Genomic DNA, 20,296 nt, shown 5'->3' with positions numbered 1-20,296 from the left:
TCCTCGCAGTAACGCTAAATTGTGAACTGTCTGTGCGTGTGTGTGTGTGTGTGTGTGTGTGTGTGTGTCGGCCGTGCGTGCTGATCACTTTCGATGATGTAGCGTGTGTGATTTCCAGTGTCTCTCTCTTTCATTGTTGTATTTTCATCAGTCCAGAGGGACGAATCATTTTCCTCTCCTCCTACTCCTCCTAATCTGGCCCTCATCATCGTCATCCCGCGCTTTATTTCTGATGATTTCTTTTTCAGAGAGCACGTTTTAGTGGGTGCTATAGAGGTGTCGACCAAGGCTGTGAGCACACAACACATCAATTAATGCACCATTACAAGGTGCCGAGGTGTGTGTGTGTGTGTGTGTGTGTGTGAGAGAGAGAGAGAGAGAGAGACAGAGAGAAAGAGAAAGAAGAGAATGTTTGTGTGTGTGTGTGTGTGTGTGTGTGTGTGTGTGTGTGTGTGTGTGTGAGGCTCAAATCTAATTATTCTCTGGCTCTCCTCATAGCAGGGACAGTCCGTTAGAGAGACTGCTGGTGGCTGAAGGTTTTCATTGCTGCAATCTCTCTCTCTCTTTTTCTCTTTCTCTCTTTCTCTTGTTCTCTGACTTTCTCTCTCTCTCTCTTTTTCTTTACATCTCTCTTTTTATTTCCATCCTGTCTGCTCTCTCTCATCCTTCCCTGCATCCTGCCTCACCCCTCCTTTCTCTCTCCGTCTTTCTCTTCCTCCTCCTCCTTCGTCCACCCCCCGTCCATCTCTACCTCCGTATCCCACTCTCTCCTCTCTATCACTCTCTCGCAGATGCCACATCACACCACACGCTCTCTCTCTCTCTCTCTCTCTCTCTCTCTCTCTCTCCCTCTCTCTCTCTCTCTCCCATCCGTCTGCTCTCTCATTCGCTCCGCCGGCTCGTCGCCGGCTGTTAGTTCATTTGCCGCGGCAGAGCAACAACTGGCTTCTTTCAGAGCTGGGAGCGGAGAGGGGAAGGCGAGAGCGACGGTAAGAGTGGAAGAAGAAAAAGTGGAGGAGGACGAGAGGGAGAAGAAGAGGAGAAAAGGAGAAGGAGGAGGAGATCTTTTGTTAAGCATCCATCCCTCCCCTCATCCCTCTCTGGCAGCAGCAGCATCAGCACCACTGCCTCCACCACCGCTGCTCCTGCTGCTGGATCCTCCGTCTCCTGCCGGGATCTGCCTCCTCCTTCTCCTCAGGGAGCTCCTCCTGAAACTCGGAGGGGGAGGGAGATCACCACCTCCCAGCTTGCCGCGGACCCTCGGCAAGGCATCAGGAGGAAAGAAGGAAGAAGGAAGGGGAGGGAATTTTAGAAGAGGCCATCAGGAGAGCAGAGGAGAGGCAACACCCTGGTTTACAGGAGAGCAGAGAAGAAGAAAAAGAAGAAGAAGAAAAAAAGAGGGTAAGAGGCCACCATGGCACACAGAGTGGACCTGTTGTCGCAGTTTCACCCTTTTATTTTGATTTTTCCACTCCTTTCTGGTTTTTTTTAACAGTTTTCCATTACTCTCTGACTGGAGGAAATTTTAATTTACATTTTTTAACTCATTTTTTACCCTTAACATGCAGTATTTGTCTTCTTGAGTGCTTGTACATTTGCGCAAATGTGTTCCATCTATTTTTTCCTCGTCGAATGCCCTGTCCACTGTTTTCATATTCAAAGGACTTGTGGGCAATTAAATCAAAAAAATGAGGAGGTGATGGTGAGGTGTCTTTGTGTGAAAAGTTAGAAGTTTGGAGGAGAAGGGCAGGAAGAATCCTTCAGGAAGGAAAATAATTGAAGAAATGAAAAAAAAAGAAAAAGTAAAACAATCAAGAAACCAGAAAAAGGCATTCACCCCCATTCTCCTCATCACCTGTAACGCCTCATTTTCCTGACAACCTGTGGTACTCTGTCGAATTTGGGAGTGTGTGCGTGAAGAAGTTTGAATGAAAGCAAAGGGAAAAGAAGACCCCCAGTGTTTGATTTTAGCTTTTGCCCCTACTCTCAGAGTAATCTGATGAGTCTCCGGGGTGCTTCTACTGAACAATCAATGATACTTGGGCTTGCCGACCTCTGTGTGTATGTATGTGTGTGTGTGTGTGTGTGTGAGAGAGAGAGAGAGAGAGAGAGAGAGAGAGAGAGAGAGGATCTCTAGCTGAACCCTCAGGTTCTCTTTTCTCTCCCTCTCTACAGATGGCCAGGGTAGGGCCGGGCTAGCCGAGGATCTGTGTGTGTGAGAGTGTGTGTTTGGCTGCAGGTGGCAAATCCCAGATCTCTGCAGCTCGGGGGTGGTTGGATGGGTGGGTGGGGGTCTTCCTGGTTTTGGCTGAGCGTGTGTGTGTGTGTGTGTGTGTCTCCTGGGTTGAGTGGTCCAGACTGAGGAGAGGATGAGAGGAGAAATAGAGACGAAGAGGCTGGGGATAAAAAGAGAAGGGCAGAAACTTGTGGATAAGCATTTGCTTTCTTCTTTTCTTCCTGATTCATCTGTTCATTCTTTATTTTACTTTTTCTCCATTCCATCCCACTCCTCCTCCTCTCTTTTTTGGTTTCTTTTCCTCCTCTGTCCACCCCTCCACCCTGCTCATGGCCGTTGATTCCGTCTATCAATTTGTCCATCCTGCTTTAGCCCCTCTGCAAAGTTTAAATTTTTCATTCTGAAAAAAGAGAGTCTGTGTTTTCTATTTTTTTAAAAATGTTAAATATTGAACATTGATTTTCTCTCCTTGTCAATATATTTTGCTCTGAACAAACTGCAGCAAATCACACAATTTTTCCTGGTTTTTGACAAACTTGCATGATGCAATTCTAATTTAGGGACAGTCAACCTGGTGTCAGCCCCCGGCATGGTGAATACACACACCTATTCCTATTCCTTTTACCAAACCAGCCGGAGAGTAATTATAAATATTGATCAGAGACAACAAATCAATGGAATGATTTTGGATCGGCTTAGCTGGAGCTCGCTCTTTGTATTCAGCCTGCTAGTTCAATTAGAATAGAATGGAATAAATTTGCTTGAACTTTTCATACATTATTCATGGCCTCGCTTCAGCATTTAAACTCATTGCTTTAATTTGAAAATAAAGAAGAGGGGAATTCATAATAATGATTACTGAATTACCATTTAGGAATTAATTTGAAATGCATTTTAACATTTGAAGTTTTAAGGGAAATAAAGTTCATGTGCTGCGACATGCCATCATGAATTTTGAATTTGACTGAATGTATTTTTTTCAATATATACAATGCAGCAGTAATCAGCCTGAAGGAGCCTGGAGCGCAGACTGGCGTGCTGCTGCAAAACACAGCACTATTTTTAAATAATCAAACAAATTAGTTTTGTGCGTGCACTGTGCCCTCCCTCCTGTGGTATAATCCATGTGTTGATTTCTCTCCTAGTGCTGTGGGGGTGGGGTAAGGGGGGGGGGGGGGGGGGGGGGGGGGGGGCAATGGTGGTAATGGAGTGTACGGAGCTATTGTCACACCGCGGCTGACCTCCCTAACCCTGCATCTCCCCTGTGTGTGCACCCCCCCAACACCCCAACCCCCCTCACAGATCTCATTATACCAGGGTAGGGTCGAGCAGGAGCAGCGGAGGCAGCACGGAAACCAAATGTCACCACAGGATGAGGACTTCCAGAAGACAGGGGCAGTGCTGCTAGGCCCCGGCCCAGGTAAGAGGCTTGTTGTGGGGGTTTGGGCTGCGCCACACTCCCTTCTCACCTGTCACCTCCAAAGTTTTATGTACAGAACCAAGAGAGAGAATCGAGCTAACGTCAGCTTTTACACACCCTTCTCTTTTTTTGTTTTTCTGTTTCTTCCCTCCACACGCGCTGCTGGCTCGGATTGAAAATGCCACCGTTGTCAATTTTCTCCTTTGCAGAGGAGCCATTGATGGAGCCTTGCCTCACGCTGCAGCGAGGCGTCTTCAATCAATGCGGCTGCCCCACTTTCTCTATATGTGTATGTGTCTGTTTGCTACTGGAGCCTAAAGGGGGGCTGCTGATGGCTGCGGCGATGGCCATAGTGGTGGTGGTGGTGGTGGTGATGATGCGATGGCAATGGCGCTGCTCATGTGGTTTCTGGCTTAGCTCCCCGTGTTTACTGAAAGACTCTCTTCGGTGACGGGTATTCTTGGGTGGATAATACGGATCACGTTGTTATTGCTTAAGAATACGCGTAGTCGAGGAGAGTCCTCTCTTCGCCCAACACCAGCAACACCCCCCATCCCCCGACACCCACCCACCCACCTCACCCCACTCCAACTACCCACCCACCCATGGAGGACTGTCAGGATGGGTGAAGCCACACCCCCACTCGTCACCTTTCCAAAAAGAATATCCCACTTCCTCTTTGATCTGTACTGCACTGCAATGTTTTTCTTCCCTGCCCACTTCCTGTCGGCTGAGCAACGGTTCGAGGTCGAGAGCGTCCTCACGTCTGTCCCACCGTGCATCTGTCAGTCTGTCTCTGTCTCCGTGGCGATTGACAGCGTAGTGTGTGTGTTTTGTTCCTGTTTGTGTGTTTGTCAGACGTGTTGCTTCGAGACTGTTTTGTCTCACAGAGAAAATCTGGCTCTTTGTCTTCTGATCATGTAATTCTATCTGCATGAACAGTGTCTATTCCCAAAACACACGGCCACATGACAGCCTGCACACTAACACAGACATGTATTATACAATAAGTGTCACCATATTTGTAGCAGCATTTGTGGCCTCGTGGCTGTGGCACCATTGTATTACTGAACTGGCCCGAGGGCAATAATGGGCAGGTACCCCCTCTTTCCACTCACCTTCTGTAAAATGTGCAATACTACTTTACCTGGGTTTGCCGACCAACAATTAGATCAACCACAAATAATTTCAAAACATCCAACATGAAAATACAAAACTGACGTATTGAAAGTCTACAAACAACTTTTTGACAAGGACCCACTTCAGGAAAGGATTAGGATATAAAGCTGGAGCGACCTTGAGGCCCTTAACATGTCAGTTGATATTGTACTTTAATTGCATGTTCTAAAACCTATTTTCAATTAAATTAGTACAAACCAGTTCTCACTCAGTGAACTCAGAGCTGCTGGGGCTCCTGGAGCTCTGCGGCCCCAAGGCAGTTGCCTGCTTTGTGGTCAATAATCCAGCCTTGCTGACTAGGTTCAGCTACAGGCATATATTTATATATTATAATTTTTCATTAAAGAAACAAGAAATACATTTTCAGGAGGCAGTCATTTTGATCAGGGTTGTTCCTCTGTTTGCCTCCTTTTGTACAGAAAGTCTAATTCCGTCTTCTTGATGATACACTCCAAAGTTAGTGAGTTAATTGTTTATACCTGAAACCATCAGAAGATAAGAAGTGAAAATACCTGTCAGTTTCCTAGGTGACATCTTAAACTGCTTGTTTTGTCTGAGAAATGCCCAATCATCCAAAGCTTCTCATTTTACAATGATGTAAATAAGGCTGCTGCTAATTCTTCTTATTATCTGATTATTTTCTCCATTGATCGATTAGTGTAGAAAATGTTTGATAGTAGTCCAATGAAATGACTTCAGATGTCTTGCTTTGTCCGATGAACTGTCGAAAACCCAAAGATATTCAGTATGAAGTCGGATCAAACACAGAAAAGCAGTAAATCATCACAAAATGGAACCACACAATGTAGAGCATTTCTGCCAGAATGATGACTTCAATTGACTTAATTCATTATTGAAATTGTTGCTGGTTAATTTCCTGTGAATCAATTGGTCAATTTGATCAATGAATTAAATTCATCGATTAATTGATTGTTTCGGTTCTAATCATGACTTGAATCAGGAGTCTTCTCGAAGAGTAACCATTTTATTTTGGGTTTGTCATTTTCGGTCCGATGCATAAAAACAGAAAAATGAATGTACTACATGTAGACCATGTACTTTGATTTCACTGCGATGGTTTAGGACCTGCTGATTATCTGAAAGCTGTCAGACTTCATGATGATGAACAATTCTGCAGGGGAACACAGAGCACAACTTACTTATTTATTTATTTATTTTACATTTTGTTCAATTTATGACAAAATATTGACACAAAATATCACTGTTGCCTGTGGTCCTGTAATATTTGATGATGTATCAGTAGGCATTATTGTGCTGTATTTCCTCTGGTTTTGCTCATAGAATGGAACCGGTTCTTATTCAACTCAATGTAGTGCATTTATTACAGAGCTGAGCTGAGCCCAGCAGCCTCTTACCTTCCCCCCTTTTACACCCCTTTTTTATGCAAATGGTTGCTCAAATGACATTTATCGCAGTGAGGTTTACACCACATGTATACTGCTGCTGTCGCTGAGCCTCACACACACACACACACACACACACACACACACACACACATGCGGCTGAGAAAACAAAATGTCCACCATGAGCAGTCGACAGCTCAACTTATGCATTGAGGAGAGAGGCGTCTAGATAAACAATTACCCCTGGCTCAAATGGTCTATAACCAGCTTTTCCCGTGTTGCCGGATGGTGCGATGCCCCATGAATATGGATTCCCTCTCCATGTCTGATGGCACATTCTGAACCTTAACACCCATGTAAAATCCATTTAAACACCTAATAGGATCAACTTGACTCATACAGCCATGTCCTCACACATGTCACCTCCCATGATCATATGCCGGAGATTTCCTCATTCCGCCAGGCTGGTGTAAATCATTTTTTACACGCCTTCCTATAGCTGCTCTGGAATATCAAATGAGTCCATTTCTGTGCCTGTTTTATTCTCATGCAGAATATTCCCCGGCAGGAGTTAAATCTAAAGTTAGCCACAGAGTCACTCAGACATGCTTGTGATTGTAATTATACAAATCATCACAGTCATTACCCTTGCAGATTATTCAAATAATACAATGATATGTTTAACACTTGGCTTAGCTGATAATTACTGTTCCTTTTCGAATGGAAACAAACAAAGCGACATGCTAAAATTTTGTGTAGGAGGATGTAAAATACAGCATTTGTGGCATAATTGCAAATGAGTAAAAATCACACACACATACTTCCTCCCCTGCATTTATGTGTTGATTGGTAGAGATTATGTGGCGTGGACGTCCTCTTGTTTGTTTCCTGTGCGTCTGTTTGTCTCTGGGTTGCTTGTTGTTGCTGCTGCAGGGCCTCTGCTGGCTGACATCACCGCTGTCATGTGATCCGTTCATTTTGCATCATGTGAACACTTTATACTCACCTCCACTGATACACTGTAAGCCTCCAATCTAAAAAGTGGCTGCATTTGGCCACATTTAACCTTAACTCCTATATAAACACATGAATGAGTGAAGATGCTTTTATTCTTGTCACATTAATTTACTTAAAACACATCAGTTTTTTAATAATTTGTTGATGCAGAAAGGCTTGTCAGTGACAATGATGTGGTATAAAATGCTGTCTGTGTGTGTGTGTGTGTGTGTGTGTGTGTGTGTGTGTGTGTGTCAGCCTGTATTTGGATTGTCTCTGCTTGTTTCCAAACTGTGTAAAGAGCTGCAATGCTGTAAAACACGTTGTTGACACATCATTTCTTGAATGATTTTATGAATTAAGCACTATGTCCTCTTACTGAGTATTGTACTAGCTGCTGATGGTGGCACTGGGATGTCAAAAGTGCTGATTATCTAATGTGAATGCCATCTCTTCACATCTTTCTCTGCAGTCAAAGAGCTTTTGTGGTTGTGCACTAATGTATGCTGCTCTGCACTAATGGCATGCTGCCGCAGCTGATGACGATGACGGTGATGATGATGATGATGATGATGATGATTGTTTTAACCAGGGACGTATGCTGCATGCATTTCAATCATTTCAACAAAAGCAGTTGTGAGAATGTCATTTTTCCCTGTAAGTGTGCCTTATCTATGTCATTGAAATGTGGCTGTAAATATAAATAAATCCCTTTTAATGAAATTGAAATGTGAAATGAAGCTTTAATTAACATAATATATGAAGGCTAAATGTGACTGAGTCCTTCAATATAGCAATTGGGGACTGTTATATCAATATGTAATTTTAAGAGGAAATATAAAATAAGATCCCAGACTAAATTTTCGATGAATACCTGAATTCAACAGTAGATTACAGTCATTCTTGACTACTTTGTAGAAATATAGAGATAGGCCCGTGGATATAAAAGTTGGAATCCTGAACACGTCCTCCTCCGCCAGAGGATCGGCCATGGACTGCTGCCTAAACATTTTTCTCTCTCCACACTTTAAAAACCTCCTGGATCTCACTCCAGATGCCTTTTCCAGCAATCCCACAGACTACCCAAAGATTAAAAACTAAAACCCATTTCCTCCTCTGCTCTGCCTTCTCACTGGGAGTTTCACCAGCAGCAGAAGAAGAAATAGCCAGGCTGGGCTTTCAACTTCTGCTTCAGGTCTTCTCAACACTTTAGAGCCTCTGTCTGATTTGATTACGTAGCTTTCAAAACGTAACATATGATGTTATATTGAGATCCATTTTATTTGTAGGTGTCATTTACACTGTTGATGCTGGGGACAACCAAATAAGTGGTGGGGACATGTCACTATTCGTTAAAAATGTCCCAAAAAATATCTTGCATCAAGAAAAGTTTAAAAAAATTAATGTGAAATTAATTTTTATGTGCCATTCTGCAATTTTTACAAAGGTTGAAGACTGTTTGCAGGGCTTTTTTCATTTGAGGCCTTTTGTCGCCACTACTTTTCAACACAAAGTGATGTGCTTGATATATATATATATATATATATATGTACAGTATATATATATATATATATATTGCGATATATGTGTGTGTGTGTTGTTTGTTTATATATATATATATATATATATATATATATATATATATTGTTTTTTGTAGCCTCAAAATGGCACATTGGTCAGAAGAATAGCTTTTGATATGAAACATAAAAATGACAAATCCTCCACAACACAAATTGTATACTTATTTTCTCAGGGTTAGGGTAAGCACAAAACATTTTTTCTGCAGAGACTTCCAGTGTTCCTATATCAAAAATGTTTGACAGTGAGTGTTTTGTTCAATTTCTACCAATTCATTCAATGCTTCTGGAGTGGTGATACAATACATGTGAAAGTAAATCCAAACAAAATATGGGCACTTACATTTCCCATCAAAGTAAATGAGGACCGGATGATTCTGTGTAAATCACCTAACGACATTATATACTAGAACAGATGGGACCTCTCCAACCCACAACTAGCACAAAAATCAAGAGGACATCCTGAGCTTCACACCATTGTTATTCATACAAGATAACTGATCTACTGTCGGCAGCTATTTACATCCTCTTATCATCATGCAGCAGACTACCATTTTACATCCTATTTAATTTAGCCTGCAAACACCCCGAGCATCTTAGTACATTTTATCTCTTGTAATCCTGTTAAAACCGCAGTAATTAGAATCCTAAAACCCACCCTGCTGGACTGAAACACACACAGTGTAGCCAAGAACAATCTACTGTTTTTCATTAGAAATCAGTGTATCCACAGATGCAATATATTTAACAATATCTTCTTTTTTGATTTTACACTTGTTCTGTAGGCTCTAGTCCCAATTTATCCATGAGCCAGAAATATTGCATTTGGTATAAAATTGAAGTTCTGAATGAAATGTATTGTTAGGGCTGTACTGAAAAAAAAAATCTAATAATTCATTTAGTTTTAGGCCAAATTCTAAATATATTTCACTATGAGTGTAGCACTGTGTTACTGACATCATGAGGGAGGATTTTAAAAGCTGGTGAAGGCTCTGCAGCTATTGGTTTACTCTGTTTTCAGGCCACTCATTACTTATTAAGCACAGTATTAAGGTAAATTGACGGTAATGATGGGAGGGATAGGACGCAGGCTCATTTGGCAGAAGCGCCACAGGAAATATTCAGCTTTTGTACCAATTAATTATGCATCATCTTTACTTTGCTCTCTGTGTAGACTGAACTGGGTGTAATGCACAGCACGCTTGACTAGGTAAAAAGGAAAAAAATCCCCATAAATGACAAATTTAAAGAAATATTCGTTATGCACCTTTTTGATATGAAATGTGAAAATTCATTTGGTCTTGCATGAAAAATATCAGAGGTACATTTTAACCAAATACTATTAAATGATGGAAGTGCTCTAATGACTTTTTAACCTGACAAGCTATTTTAATTCATTGAATTAACTGTGTTTTTTATTCAAAATTTATTGATTTTTTTTATTTAAAAGATGTTTATGTTTTTTGTTTCTGGTTCATTTACCTTTTTCAGTTGTTGCCTTTTTGGCATTTTTTTCTTCAGAATCTGCTGGCTTTGAATGAACGTGAAGTGAAAGGATGTTGTGTGATGGTGTGGTGATATTTTATACTTTTCTTCTTGTCAATAAATCCCACATGCAGACCCAAACCAACAATGAATGTATCCTACTAGCAAGCCTGATATATCTCATTCCTGTGTGTCATAGAGCTCCAATGTCCAAAACCTACCATGAACACACACACACACACACACACACACTGTAGTTTATTTTGACTCAATCCCACACACACTGTCCTGCAGCCCAAAATAATCACTACAGCACAAAATGCAGATTAATCCAACACTGAAAATAGTCCCTAACAAATACTATTTCCTCCTGTTTGAGTTATGCTTCTTAAAAACTACAGTGACCAGCTGTGACCAGCTGTATATATATATATATATATATATATATATATTCCTGAATCTGTTTTTTCTCAAAAGGAGTCAAAGGAGTGTAAATCAAGGAGTGTAAATCAAACTGGTGTTGTTTGTTTCTTCAGTTTTTACAGCATTTATCTGTATTTCAAAATCAACTTGCAGTACTGACACAAATGTAATGCTGTCCAGATACAGATTGTTTCATACTGTCAACATTACGATACAGATTTTTCAATATCTGCACATTGCAAATACAGCATGATTCTTTCTTTTATGGTTGTTGTGAGACAACTCAAACTGTCACAATCAAATATTCAAAAAGACAATATTGATTTGAAGCATGACACTGGATCTGTTTAATTTTTTAAATAATTAACCAAATCCACCATCTTTTCCTACCATCTGCATTTCAGTAGCCTTATCTCCACTATGCATGCCCATGAACCCCTGTGTCTAGTGTTGAAGTAGTGTTAATAAAGTATTATTAAACATGCAGTAACACATTTTTAATAACAATATTTAATACATGTTTGATTTATAGTTAATTAAACTTTAGTTAATAATTAGTTCACTGTTAACAAACAATGGAATGCTGTATACATGATTTATTAAGCAATTGTAAAGGCTTATAAACATCAGTATAATGGCCATCTAAATAATGTTAATAGATGAACCTAACTACCGTATTTATTAACTATTTAAAAGTATTGGTTGGAACTTTACAATAAACAATTGCTGAATAAATGGTTTATACATTTTTTTTATTGTTTGTTTAATAATTATTAACTAATGTTTAATTAACTAGAAAAAAAACATTTGTGAATGATAGTTATTATATAGTGTTACCACCAGTGCTTTCAGGACTGCAAATATATTATCAATATCATAATCCAGGCAGCATTTACATCTCCTTTTAAATGTGACTGTCAAAAATGTCACTTCAAGGAGACAGGGTACAGCCAAGAAAGGAAAGTCAAGGTATTGGCACACATTTTAATCTTTTTATGGGATTTGTTGACAATAAAAATAATATGGAACACCCCTTAACCCTCAAGTCATTTGAAATCACTACCGGTTTGAACTGATTCATCCGCTGTTACTGATGTTCAACCCAATCACCAGAATAAATGTAAGCTAAGTTTCTGCAAAACCACAAATCATTTTAAAATGAATGTTTCTTTATGTTGCAACTTTACGTTTTGTCAAATTTTAAACCTAATGCTGTGCTTAGGTATAGCCACAAAAACCACTAGGTTAGGAAAACATATTGGTTTGGTTTAAAATATCTGATTTGGTCGCCACAAAAATGCCTGGACATGGTCCACCTGCCTGTAAAAACAAGCAGTTTTGGTCACCATAAAAACGGCTGAAAATGTCCCCACAGACTTGAAATGCGGTCGCCCATTTGGCAGCCTCATAGCCTGTAATAACGCCACCTCCTCCCCCCCACCTCTGATGTGAAAGTCTGCTAATATGTACATGTGATGTGCCATGTCTGGTACAAATGTCAGCCTTGGACGTCACTGTAGTTTGCAGAAGCTGTTAATGAAGCAATTCAATTCATTAAAATCTTGCAGATTTTTTTCTCTTTTGCATTACTTGCACTTGCCCTGTGCTGTAATGAACAGCCAGCATCCTGACCAGGCTGAGGACAGTCAGCAGCATCAGAACACTCAGGGACAGGAAGCTTAAAGTGTCTCCTGAGCAGCTCTCTTCCCCTCACAGAATCGTGATAACAATTCTGCAACTCCTCCCACCCCCTTCTCTCCCCCTGCCCAACCCACCCACCAACCAGCAGCATAATGTGGTTTCCGCCAACAAGCCCTGTCTGCAGTATTAATCAATTGGAAATGTGCTGCATTTCCTCTCTTCCTGAGACGAAAGCACACAGACGTCTCCCTCTCTTTCTCTTTTCTTTCTCTTGTCTTCTCTCTTCCCTTTTTCCTTTCTCTAGCATAATATTGACTCTAATGAAGGACTCGGTGGAGCCTATATACACAAAATAGCTCATAATTAATAGCTATACACTATTTCTCTGTCATCCATTGAAGGGTGCCCTCAGCACCTTCCCTAATGTGTCTATAATGTTTCTCTTTCACTCTCTTTTCCCATTTGTTTTTTGATCCGAAATAGGGGATGAGGGCTATACTAACAGTATTGTAGCCTTAATAACAGCAGGGTAAGTGGCTCTGCTATCAAATACGCCGGCACTCATTTAAACAATGGACGCTATGAAATGTATCCACATCAGTGGCTCCGAGATAGGGAGCTAAGCAATCTATTTAAAAAGCAATCTATTTCTCGCTGTCGTGGAGATTGCACAGATTGAATGGGGGAGTCCGATCCTCAGCGGACATCCCTCTCGATCCCTCCCTCCACTCCTCTTTTATCTCACAGCTCCTCTCAGATTCCTCTGCTCTGGGCTGCTTACACAGAAAACAGAACAAAAAACAGGGATATGACAAGCATTCTCTCCTTATAATGCACCTAATTAAAACAAATAACCAAAACGATTTGAGCACAAATGATAGCTCTTCATGAAGGCCCTCTGCTTGTGTTTCACATGCTGCACTGCAACTATAAAATGTTTCAATGGACGAGGATTTTACAGTCAACATAAGTTATTTCAATTGTAAGAAATCTGTGATGCTGTATCAAAAATCTATCTTTTTTCCCCTTTTATGTGGTTACATATCAATGTTTGATAGCTTAAAAGTAAAAATCTATTAAGGCTAGGAATGTAAAACAACATAGTTGTCTCAGTCTTTATAATCAGTTTACACCCTTTTGTGTAGTGCAGAATGGCCAAGGGAGCATCTCAGATTTTTATCAGTATCTCTCTCTTTTTTTTCCTCTGGACCTCCTCATATATGCACAACCTCCATTTTTTCTAAATTATGTAATATGACCCTTTGAACTATGAGAACAGATTCTGTATGCCAACATCTGTCTCATCCTTTATCACAGACCAAATGTATTTCTATCTCACTGCATCATCCTCTCATGATATTTTTTTAAAATGAGTGAAGATTTTTAGAAGAATTCATGCAATATGGACCAAAGCTGAATGACTGATGGCTTTTCATATTAACAGTTACACAACTTTAATTTAGACTCAGTTTGGACTTTTTTTCTTTTTTGGTTATAGGGTTGAAATACAGTGTTTGCTTCAGTATTTGAATATTTTGGGTCAGTTATTAAATTATTGAGTTTTTTTTTCATTTTTTCAACTTTTATCGTCAACAGTTTAAATTGATTGTGGCTTCATTATTCTGCTGTATTCTGTTGAAGGATCACTGCGTACTTTCACCTCAGCTAAAGGTTTAGAGGAGCTGCAGACTAGTGGCAGAGAAAATAACATTAGATTGCATTTTTCTTTACGTTATAGTCCAAAACCAAATAAATATCTGTAGGTTAAACTGAAAAGCATTGAGTAGTGAGAGTAAATCCACAAGTACATGCTTTCAGAATTGACACTGATTTTAACATTGTCTGGAGGCAAGCAAATCATATTGTCTTAGTGGAAACCAAATCTCAGTTTTCTCTTGTGCGTACAGAGCAGCAACTAAGCAACAGAAGCTGTGTGCACAGAAAGTAATGATGCTATGGACAGACAGGATGGACATCGACAAAACATGACACATCATTAATAAGTGAACTGTAATTGAATACAGAAGAAATGTCTGATATGCTTGTCCAGTCCATTGGGCCAAAGTGTATTTAGCTACTGCCTCTTGTGGTTTGGACATGCTGGCTTTGTGAGTTAGTTTCGGACTGTATGGCCTGTGTGGCTGCTCTGTGCTCTGTTGTAGTAGAACAAATATGGTCTGTTCACAAGTTTCAGCAATGACCTAAAATCTTTTCATAAGGATGGCTAAAACTGCTATCTAAGACAGAGGTTTCAAAAACCCACAAATTGCAGTCAAATTCTCCTGTTTATTCTTATATAAAGAGAAGATGACACATCATTTCTGAAAAGTGAAGAACATAAAGGAGAGAAGTTGACCTGAATCAGTGAGGATTAGCTTCAGCTAACTGCCTTACATCTCACCACCTCCTCCTTTACCTCCTCCACCGTGCATGCAGTCAAAATGTACACCCACACAATGCATAAATACAGAAGTTTACAACAACTCTTCTTATTTTAAATCATGTCTCACATTCTTCATCAGCCAGTAGAGTTGCCCAGTTTTCACAATGTGACACATGAATGGAACTTCAATCATGTAATAGTGGTAATATGTGGGGACTTAATAAAGGAAGATTGATTCCAAAAAAGACTTAATGAACACAAGAGACCATAATATCTGTCTGTAAACACCAAATCACTTCCAGCATCCACTGTGAAGAGGTCAAAGGTTACTGACCAGAAAACAGACTGTTCAAAAATGGCCTCAGATGTCAGATGTAAATGTCCTTCTTAAAATGTATCCAAAGGCTAAATGTACCATCTCCCTTCATATACAACCCCCGTTATTATGTGACTGAAGTTCTATCATAAACATACGATGAAAACTGAGTCATTTGTAACTATTAGCATTGCTATGAGATGCAATTGAAAGATTCAATAAAAGTGTATTTTCAGGTAAAGCGGCATTATGTAGAATTTGGCATTTTGTGCGATTTGGCACACACCACACTGAGTGCAACAACACTGTCGTAAATAAAAATCTTAGGTCTGTAACAATGTCAGACCTACGCTGTGATCCTCCCCTCTCACTTAAGTTACATAGTGCAGAAACAAGTGACAGAGACACCATTCACCCTGTTACAACACACTGTACCAATACAATGATTTTGAATCATAAGTCTAAGATAAAAAAGTTGCTTTAAGATAGTTTGGGCAAATGTGTGATCCCAAGGACAATTCTTATTTATTACAATTTGGATTATATGCGTAGTTTTGGCCATTATTCCTGTAAGTTATGAGACTGTAGTCTGCAGTCTACAGTTGTCTTCATCAGAAATACGACCATAAACAGTAGGTTGATTGTGAAAGCAACTTATTACGACCCGTATTTACAGTTCTTGACAGGCGGTGACCCCCAGTAGGCCATAGAAATTATTACAGCAGGAGGGGAGGAAGTCAGCTGACCTAGTATAAAGAGCGACAAAGTTCATATATGGAGGAAGATGCGGGTGGATGGTAGGATGAAACAAACACAGGACTTTCATCCAGAAGACCGCTGTTCTGTATACTGAAACCAAAAGTCGACAGTGAGTTATTCTTTACTTTACTAACACAGATTACGTAACATATATAGGTACTTAACTTAAGTAACATTAGTCATGAATTAGTTCAATCCAAATCACGATGTTTTGCTAAACCTAACTAAATAGCTTTCATCCCTAAATGCAACTGCGAATGTATGACAAAGGCAAAGACTGAATAGGTCGATTGCCAGCGTCTCCCAAAACGACATATGTAAACAAAACATGATGACTGTTGCAGCCTGCTAGTGACAGGCGTACTGGACCTTTATAAGCTCACAGTTTTGACAAGACAACTACTTGGTTAGGTTTAGGAGTTAAAATAACTAAGTTACTTCTATAATTTCAGTTACCAATGTGCCTACATCGTGTATTTAACTGCAGTTATGCATATTACCTGCTCTAATTTCACAACGTTAGACGTAGATGTTGACTTTTGGCTTGCTTGAAGTGAACATCCATCCATATTCCCCATTCAGCCTATTCAGTCCTTTAGTTATGAGGGTGTCCTAAACTGAGGTCTGGGAACATGGTGACATCCCTACAAAGAAGACAGAGGGTTCAAGAAACACAAGCAGTCAGACCATCAGACAGGTTGTGAACAAAGCTCCATGTTAGGCAATGAGTAAAATTATTTAATTCAACCTAATGTGTGTACTAGAGTTTTTGAGATTACTATTGATATTTCAATGGCATTAACTTTCATTTTGGCCACAAATTAAAGTGACTTAAAAAAAAATGTGGATTAACTTTTTCTTACCTGTGTGTTTGTTGTAACTGTGTCACCATGATCCCAGGTCTCAGCAGTAACTTTGGTGCGTGGTGTGTTATCACAACTGATATAAATGATGGACAAAAACTCATTTAGACTTTACACCTGCATGTTCTGGTTTTTAATACAGAAGACACATTACATGTCCTATACTGAAGGAAACATTGGACAGAAATTAGACAACCATGATCAAAAAAGTTACAGTCTTGGTCAAAAGTTTAAGTACACTTGTAAAGAACATGTATATCATGTCAGTCTTGAGTTCCAATGATTTCTGCAACTCTCATGTTTCTGTGATGAATGAGTGGAACACACATTACTTTGTCACCAAAAACATTCATGAAAATTTGGTTCTATAATTAATTTATTAGGTCTTCTGAAAATGTGACCAAATCTACAGGGTCGGAAATATACATATAGTGTTTCTAGTATTTGTAAAAAAAAAAGTCAATTTTCACCTCAATTAGGTGCTTTTGATCTCCATCCAAAAGCTTCTGGTAGTACTAATTTTTAACCACTCCTCTTGACAGAATAGGTTCAACTAAATTTGTTGGCTTCCTGGCACAGACTTGTTTCTTCAGCACAGTCCACATGTTCTCGATAGGGTTCAAGTCAGGACTTTGGGAAGGCCATTCCATAGCCTGATTCCAGCCTGATGTAGCCATTCCTTTACCACTTCTGATGTGTGTTTGGGATTATTGTCCTGTTGGAACACTCAACTGCACCCAAGAGCCAATCTTCTGGCTGATGATTTTAGGTTTTCCTGCAGAATTTGGAGATAATCCTCCTTCTTCATTATTCCATTTACTTAACCAGCCCCGCAGCATAATACTACCAGCACCATGCCTGTCAGTAGGTATGGTGTTCTTGGGGTTAAAGACCTCACCTTCTCTCCTACAAACATATTGCTGCTAATTTTGGCCAAATCTCATCTGACCACAGAGTTTTCCTCCAGAGGGTTTTTGTCCATGTGATCAGCAGCAAACTTCTGTCAAGCTTTAAGGTGCTGCGTCTTCTTGCTTGCATGGCAGCCTCTTAGCTCATGGCAATGCAAAACATGCTTGAGTGTGGACACTGACACCGACATCCAGCGGCTTCCAATTCATTGCCAACTTGCTTTTTGCTGTTTTTTTTGGTTGACTCTTGACCACCCTGACCAGTTTTCTCTCACATGACACAACTGTGCCATGCACTTTATACTTACAAACAGTTGGTTGTACAGTTGATCTTGGGACCTGTAACTGCTTTGAAAGAGGCTCCAAGTGACTTTCCTGGCTTGTTCAAATCAATAATGCACTCTCTTAAACCAATGCTTAGCTCCTTAGACTTTCCAATTGTAGTGTTTGTGGCTGAGTCTAGTGGGTGTATCAAACAAGCCCTATTAAAATGGGCCCAGAAAAGTCATCAGCCATTATCAAACATAATCACTCAGAAGACCTGAAAAGAGGCAGTGCTACAAAGAAAATATGATTGACACAACTTTCTATTATCACCAAAATTTGTCATTCAATTTGTTGTATCTTTGGTCAGCAGATTTGGTCACATTTTCAGAAGACCTACAAGAAATTCATAATTGAAGCAAACCTCATGAATTTTTTTTTGTGACGAAGTAGTATGCGTTCCACTCATTCATCACAGAAACATGAGAGTTGCAGAAATCATTGGAACTGAAGACTGACATGATAAACACGTTCTTTACAAGTGTATGTAAACTTTTGACCGTGACTGTATATACCAGAGAGTGTTTGCCTCATAGTTAAAGACTAACACTATACAACAGTGAATATACATACAAACAATGTAGGTGTAGTGGCTAGTTTCTCGTTCTATATTAAAAACTCACTATTAATTACAGACTTGGATTTTATGCAAAACAGGATATTAATTAAGGCCTAGTGTCAGTCAGGCTGTCTTCTAGGAACAGGTCAGAGTGACCTGGCCAGATGTTCCTTGTGTTCGTTCAAAAGATAGTGTTGATAGATTACTTTGTTTTCGCCAAATAGGAGATGAGTAGTGAGCCAACATTTCCCTAGAGCCCCAGCAGGGAGGAGGTAAGAAGTAAAAAAGCCCTTTGGTTTTGGAGATAGGGAAACTCATGTTATTGGTCAGTTGTGACTCAGATGAGGAAAATTGACAGGTGTCTAAAAGCGGGACGAAAAGCTTCATTGGTGTAAAACAATTAAGGGGATAAGACGCAAAAATCAGTGTATAAAAAGACTATATTTGTCATATTCTCTGGTTCCATACTCTGCAGACTGTGGTGCACGTTTCTTTGTTTTGTTCAATAAAGACTCAAGGACAAGAAGACTCCTCTACGAATTTTTATTCTATTATTGGTAAAAAGTTATTCCACGACATAGGCTGAAAGTGAATAAATGTATAATGGATTAATTATAATGCTTTTGTTTTCCAAAGACAGGAAAGAAAGTACAAGGAGTATTACATGTTCTTTTTAAAGATCAGAGGCTTTTATAATAAGTGAGAGAACATATGGTGTATACAGCAGGATCAAATTACTTGCAGGTTTAAAATGGTAGGTTCTGAAACTTTGAACTCTCAAATTGTGCTTGACCAAAACACTTCATTGTAGGTCTCAGTTTGTAAGTGTTCACTACACACACTTTATACATTAAGCAGGCCTAGAACAGATGGGTAATGATGTTATGGCCTTCCCAGTCACTAGATCTCAACACATCTGCGCAGTTCTAAGAGTTCTAAGGGCAATATGTCAGACAGCACCCTCCACTGCCATCATCACCATCATCACCAAGTGAGGGAATACCTTTTGGAAGAATGCTCTTCATCCCTCCAATAAAGCTCTACACACTGGGAGAATCTACGATAAGGAGCAGGTTTGTAGCCAAACAACATCTGCAGTCTTATTAACTGCAATTATTTGTTAAGTCTCTGAAGATCCATGAAACATTTTTTTCAGGGTTTAAGCAAAGAAGGGTGATAGTAAACCTAACCAAGTAATTCTCTTGCCAAAACCGAAGCAAACTGGGAATGGCAATCCACCTATTCAGTTGTTTAGGTATGAGTATGGTGGCTATGTTGTTCTAACAGTGTCAATCTTCTGTTTGGTGCTGAGCTGGTAATGGGTTTATCAGCTTTTTCACTGAAAACTAGGTTGATGCTGGGACACTGAACCAAAACAGTAAAGTTGTGTGACATAAAACTAAAACAATGTCCTGAAAAGGGCTCAAAGGCTCTGCTCAGGGGACCTGTAGAGTTGGTGATAATTCTCTGTGGGTTTGTTACCTTGAGTATCCACTCTCACATTACACATACTGTAGTTACACAGTAGTAGTTGTTGTTGGTGTTTCCTTCAATCAACCACGCATCTGTGGGCCTGAATGTGAACGTGTAATGTCTGGAGTAAATTGAAGTGCTGCTGGGTATATCTGTGTTATGTACACAAAACAAGGCTCATGCATTTTAACTGACTTGATGATCTATTTTTCAGCTTTCTCAGACCCATTGAGCTTTCGGTCACTGACAGAATAAGTAGCCAAAATCAGTTTTCTTCACAGTGTGTGGGTCAATCCCATCCTCAAGGACAAGGGAAAGGGGCTCAGACATCCAGATGGAAGATCAGAGCAGTAGTTGAGGTAGTTCAGCATCTGATCAGGATACCTCCTG

At 39.9% G+C, this 20,296-nt stretch overlaps 1 long non-coding RNA gene across 1 annotated transcript; it reads left to right on the top strand.

Annotated features, from left to right (window-relative positions):
- The first annotated feature begins 835 nt into the window (after positions 1 to 835).
- LOC311249480 lies at positions 836 to 7,912 on the top strand. The gene is made up of 3 exons (XR_014621190.1): positions 836 to 1,401; positions 3,539 to 3,656; positions 3,866 to 7,912. It is a non-coding gene; the product is annotated as an uncharacterized lncRNA (long non-coding RNA).
- The last annotated feature ends 12,384 nt before the right edge of the window (positions 7,913 to 20,296 follow it).

This window comes from Pagrus pagrus (genome assembly GCF_965226575.1).
Source record: "Pagrus pagrus genome assembly, chromosome: 20".
Classification (NCBI taxonomy): Eukaryota; Metazoa; Chordata; class Actinopteri; order Spariformes; family Sparidae; genus Pagrus; species Pagrus pagrus.
The sequence above is the reverse complement of the archived record's forward strand: the minus strand, read 5'-3'. Positions and strand labels throughout refer to the sequence as shown.